We start from the raw sequence: 5,564 nt of genomic DNA, 5'->3' as shown, positions 1-5,564 counted from the left end.
CAAAAATCCACTTGCAGATTCCCCAAAGGAAGGTTTCAAAACTGCTCAATGGAAAGTAAGGTTCAACTCTGTGAGATGAATGTACACATCACAAAGTAGTTTGTCCAAATCCTTCTGTCTAGTTTTAATGTGAAGATATTTCCTTTTCCACCATAGGCCTCAAAGCACTCCAAACGTCCACTTTCAGATTCTACAGAAAGAGTGTTTCGAAACTAGTCAATCCCAAGTAAGATTCAACTCTGTGAGATGAATACACATATCACAAGAAATTTCTCAGAACGCTTCTGTCTAGTTCTTAGGTGAAGATATTTCCTTGGCCACAATAGACCTCAAAGCACTCCAAATGTCCACATGCAGATCATTCAAAAAGGGAGTTTCAAAGCTGCCCAATAAAAAGTAAGGTTTCACTCTGTGTGATAAATGCACATATCACAAAGAAGGTTGTCAGAATGCTTCTGTCTAATTTTTGTGTGAAGATATTTCCTTTTCCACCATAGGCCCCAAACCTTCCAAATGCCTACCTGCAGATTCTACAGAAAGAGTGTTTCAAAGCTGCTCAATCAAAAGATAGTTTCAACTCTGTGAGGCGAATGCCCACATCACAAAGGAGCTTGTCAGAATGCTTGTGTCTAGTTCTTATGGGAAGATATTTCCTTTACCACCATAGCCCTCCAAGCGCTCAAAATGTCCACTTGCAGATTCTACGAAAACAGTGTTTCAAAACTGTTCAACGAGAGTAAGGTTCAACTCTGTGAGATGAATGCACACATCACAAAGAAATTTGTCAGAATCCTTCTGTCTACTTCTTAAGGGAAGATATTTCCTTTTCCACCATAGGCCTCAAAGCACTCCAAATGTCCACTTGCAGATAGTAGAAAAAGGGGGTCTCCAAACTGCTCAATCAAAAGTAAGGTTCAGCTTTGTGAGATGAATGCATATATCACAAAGAATGTTGTGAGAATGCTTCTGTCTCCTTTTTATGTGAAGACGTTTCCTTTTCCACTGTAGGCCTCAAACCCCTCCAAATGTCCATTTGCAGATTCTACAAAAAGAGTGCTTCAAAGCTGCTCAATCAAACGAAGTTTCAAATCTGTGAGATGAATTCTCACGTCACAAAGAAGCTTCTCAGTATGCTTCTCTCTAGTTATTATTATATGAAGATATTTCGTTATCCACCATAGGCCTCAAAGAGCTCCAAATGTCCACTTTCAGATTCTACAAAAAGAATGTTTCAAAGCTGCTCAATCAAAAGAAAAGTTCAACTCTGTGTGATACGAAAGCACACACCACATTGGAGTTTCTCATAGTGCTTCTGCCTAGTTGTTACATGAAGACGTTTCGTGATCCACGATAGGCCTTGAAGCGCTGCAAATGTCACCTTGCAGATTCTACAAAAAAGTATTTAAAAATTCCTCAATGAAAAGTAAGTTTCAACTCTGGGAGAAGAATGACACATCACAAAAATTTAGTCAGAGTGCTTCTGTCTAGTTGTTATGTGAAGATACTTCCCTTTCCGTCAGAGGCCTCAAACCACTGCAAATATCCACTGGGAAATTCTACAGATAGAGTGTTTCAAAGTTGCTCAGTCAAAAGAAAAGTTCAACTCTGTGAGTTGAATGCACACACCACAAAGGAGTTTGTCACAATGCTTCTGTCTAGTCTTTATATGAAGATATTTCCTTTTCCACCAGATGCCTCAAAGCCATCCAAATGTCCACTTGCAGATTTCATAAAAAGAGTGTTTCAAAGCTGCTCAGTCAAAAGAACAGTTCAAATCTGTGAGATGAATGCTCACATTACAAAGAAGTTTGTGAGAATTCTTCTGTCTAGTTATTATGTGGAGATATTTCGTTATCCACCAGAGGCCTCAAAGCCCTCCAAATATCCACCTGCAGATTCCACAAAAAGAGTGTTTCAAAACTGCTCAATGAAAAGTAAGGATCCACTCTGTGAGATGAATGCACACATCACAAAGAAGTTTGTCAGAATGCTTCTGTCTAGGTTTTATGTGAAGATAGTTCCTTTTCCTCCACAGGCCTCTAAGCGCTTCAAATGTTCACATGCAGATTCTACAAAAAGAGGGTTTCAAAGCTGCTCAATCAAAAGTAAGGTTCAACTCTGTGAGATGAATGCACACATCACACATAGAAAGCTTCTCAGATAGCTTCTGTCTAGCTATGATATGAAGATATTTCGTTATCCACCGTAGGCCTCCGAGCACTCTAAATGTCCACTTGCAGATGCTACAAAAGAGTGTTTCAAAACTGCTCAATGAAAATCAAGGTTCAGCCCCGTGAGATGAATGCAGGCATCACAAAGTAGTTTGTGAGAATGCTTCTGTCTAGGTTTTTTGTGAATGTATTTCCTTTCCAGCCAAGGCCCCAAAGTGCTCCAAAAATCCACTTGCAGATTCCCCAAAGGAAGGTTTCAAAACTGCTCAATGGAAAGTAAGGTTCAACTCTGTGAGATGAATGTACACATCACAAAGTAGTTTGTCCAAATCCTTCTGTCTAGTTTTAATGTGAAGATATTTCCTTTTCCACCATAGGCCTCAAAGCACTCCAAACGTCCACTTTCAGATTCTCCAGAAAGAGTGTTTCGAAACTAGTCAATCCAAAGTAAGGTTCAACTCTGTGAGATGAATACACATATCACAAGAAATTTCTCAGAATGCTTCTGTCTAGTTCTTAGGTGAAGATATTTCCTTGGCCACAATAGACCTCAAAGCACTCCAAATGTCCACATGCAGATCATTCAAAAAGGGTGTTTCAAAACTGCCCAATAAAAAGTAAGGTTTCACTCTGTGTGATAAATGCACATATCACAAAGAAGGTTGTCAGAATGCTTCTGTCTAATTTTTGTGTGAAGATATTTCCTTTTCCACCATAGGCCCCAAACCTTCCAAATGCCTACCTGCAGATTCTACAGAAAGAGTGTTTCAAAGCTGCTCAATCAAAAGATAGTTTCAACTCTGTGAGGCGAATGCCCACATCACAAAGGAGCTTGTCAGAATGCTTGTGTCTAGTTCTTATGGGAAGATATTTCCTTTACCACCATAGCCCTCCAAGCGCTCAAAATGTCCACTTGCAGATTCTACGAAAACAGTGTTTCAAAACTGTTCAACGAGAGTAAGGTTCAACTCTGTGAGATGAATGCACACATCACAAAGAAATTTGTCAGAATCCTTCTGTCTACTTCTTAAGGGAAGATATTTCCTTTTCCACCATAGGCCTCAAAGCACTCCAAATGTCCACTTGCAGATAGTAGAAAAAGGGGGTCTCCAAACTGCTCAATCAAAAGTAAGGTTCAGCTTTGGGAGATGAATGCATATATCACAAAGAATGTTGTGAGAATGCTTCTGTCTCCTTTTTATGTGAAGACGTTTCCTTTTCCACTGTAGGCCTCAAACCCCTCCAAATGTCCATTTGCAGATTCTACAAAAAGAGTGCTTCAAAGCTGCTCAATCAAACGAAGTTTCAAATCTGTGAGATGAATTCTCACGTCACAAAGGAGCTTCTCAGTATGCTTCTCTCTAGTTATTATTATATGAAGATATTTCGTTATCCACCATAGGCCTCAAAGAGCTCCAAATGTCCACTTTCAGATTCTACAAAAAGAATGTTTCAAAGCTGCTCAATCAAAAGAAAAGTTCAACTCTGTGTGATACGAAAGCACACACCACATTGGAGTTTCTCATAGTGCTTCTGCCTAGTTGTTACATGAAGACGTTTCGTGATCCACGATAGGCCTTGAAGCGTTGCAAATGTCACCTTGCAGATTCTACAAAAAAGTATTTAAAAATTCCTCAATGAAAAGTAAGGTTCAACTCTGTGAGAAGAATGACACATCACAAAAATTTAGTCAGAGTGCTTCTGTCTAGTTGTTATGTGAAGATACTTCCCTTTCCGTCAGAGGCCTCAAACCACTGCAAATATCCACTGGGAAATTCTACAGATAGAGTGTTTCAAAGTTGCTCAGTCAAAAGAAAAGTTCAACTCTGTGAGTTGAATGCACACATCACAAAGGAGTTTGTCACAATGCTTCTGTCTAGTCTTTATATGAAGATATTTCCTTTTCCACCAGATGCCTCAAAGCCATCCAAATGTCCACTTGCAGATTTCATAAAAAGAGTGTTTCAAAGCTGCTCAGTCAAAAGAACAGTTCAAATCTGTGAGATGAATGCTCACATTACAAAGAAGTTTGTGAGAATTCTTCTGTCTAGTTATTATGTGGAGATATTTCGTTATCCACCAGAGGCCTCAAAGCCCTCCAAATATCCACCTGCAGATTCCACAAAAAGAGTGTTTCAAAACTGCTCAATGAAAAGTAAGGATCCACTCTGTGAGATGAATGCACACATCACAAAGAAGTTTGTCAGAATGCTTCTGTCTAGGTTTTATGTGAAGATAGTTCCTTTTCCTCCACAGGCCTCTAAGCGCTTCAAATGTTCACATGCAGATTCTACAAAAAGAGGGTTTCAAAGCTGCTCAATCAAAAGTAAGGTTCAACTCTGTGAGATGAATGCACACATCACACATAGAAAGCTTCTCAGATAGCTTCTGTCTAGCTATGATATGAAGATATTTCGTTATCCACCGTAGGCCTCCGAGCACTCTAAATGTCCACTTGCAGATGCTACAAAAGAGTGTTTCAAAACTGCTCAATGAAAATCAAGGTTCAGCCCCGTGAGATGAATGCAGGCATCACAAAGTAGTTTGTGAGAATGCTTCTGTCTAGGTTTTTTGTGAATGTATTTCCTTTCCAGCCAAGGCCCCAAAGTGCTCCAAAAATCCACTTGCAGATTCCCCAAAGGAAGGTTTCAAAACTGCTCAATGGAAAGTAAGGTTCAACTCTGTGAGATGAATGTACACATCACAAAGTAGTTTGTCCAAATCCTTCTGTCTAGTTTTAATGTGAAGATATTTCCTTTTCCACCATAGGCCTCAAAGCACTCCAAACGTCCACTTTCAGATTCTACAGAAAGAGTGTTTCGAAACTAGTCAATCCAAAGTAAGGTTCAACTCTGTGAGATGAATACACATATCACAAGAAATTTCTCAGAATGCTTCTGTCTAGTTCTTAGGTGAAGATATTTCCTTGGCCACAATAGACCTCAAAGCACTCCAAATATCCACATGCAGATCATTCAAAAAGAGTGTTTCAAAACTGCCCAATAAAAAGTAAGGTTTCACTCTGTGTGATAAATGCACATATCTCAAAGTAGGTTGTCAGAATGCTTCTGTCTAATTTTTGTGTGAAGATATTTCCTTTTCCACCATAGGCCCCAAACCTTCCAAATGCCTACCTGCAGATTCTACAGAAAGAGTGTTTCAAAGCTGCTCAATCAAAAGATAGTTTCAACTCTGTGAGGCGAATGCCCACATCACAAAGGAGCTTGTCAGAATGCTTGTGTCTAGTTCTTATGGGAAGATATTTCCTTTACCACCATAGCCCTCCAAGCGCTCAAAATGTCCACTTGCAGATTCTACGAAAACAGTGTTTCAAAACTGTTCAACGAGAGTAAGGTTCAACTCTGTGAGATGAATGCACACATCACAAAGAAA

Source organism: Pan paniscus, chromosome Y, assembly GCF_029289425.2.
Source record: "Pan paniscus chromosome Y, NHGRI_mPanPan1-v2.0_pri, whole genome shotgun sequence".
Taxonomy (NCBI): domain Eukaryota; kingdom Metazoa; phylum Chordata; class Mammalia; order Primates; family Hominidae; genus Pan; species Pan paniscus.
This window is presented reverse-complemented; position numbering follows the sequence as displayed.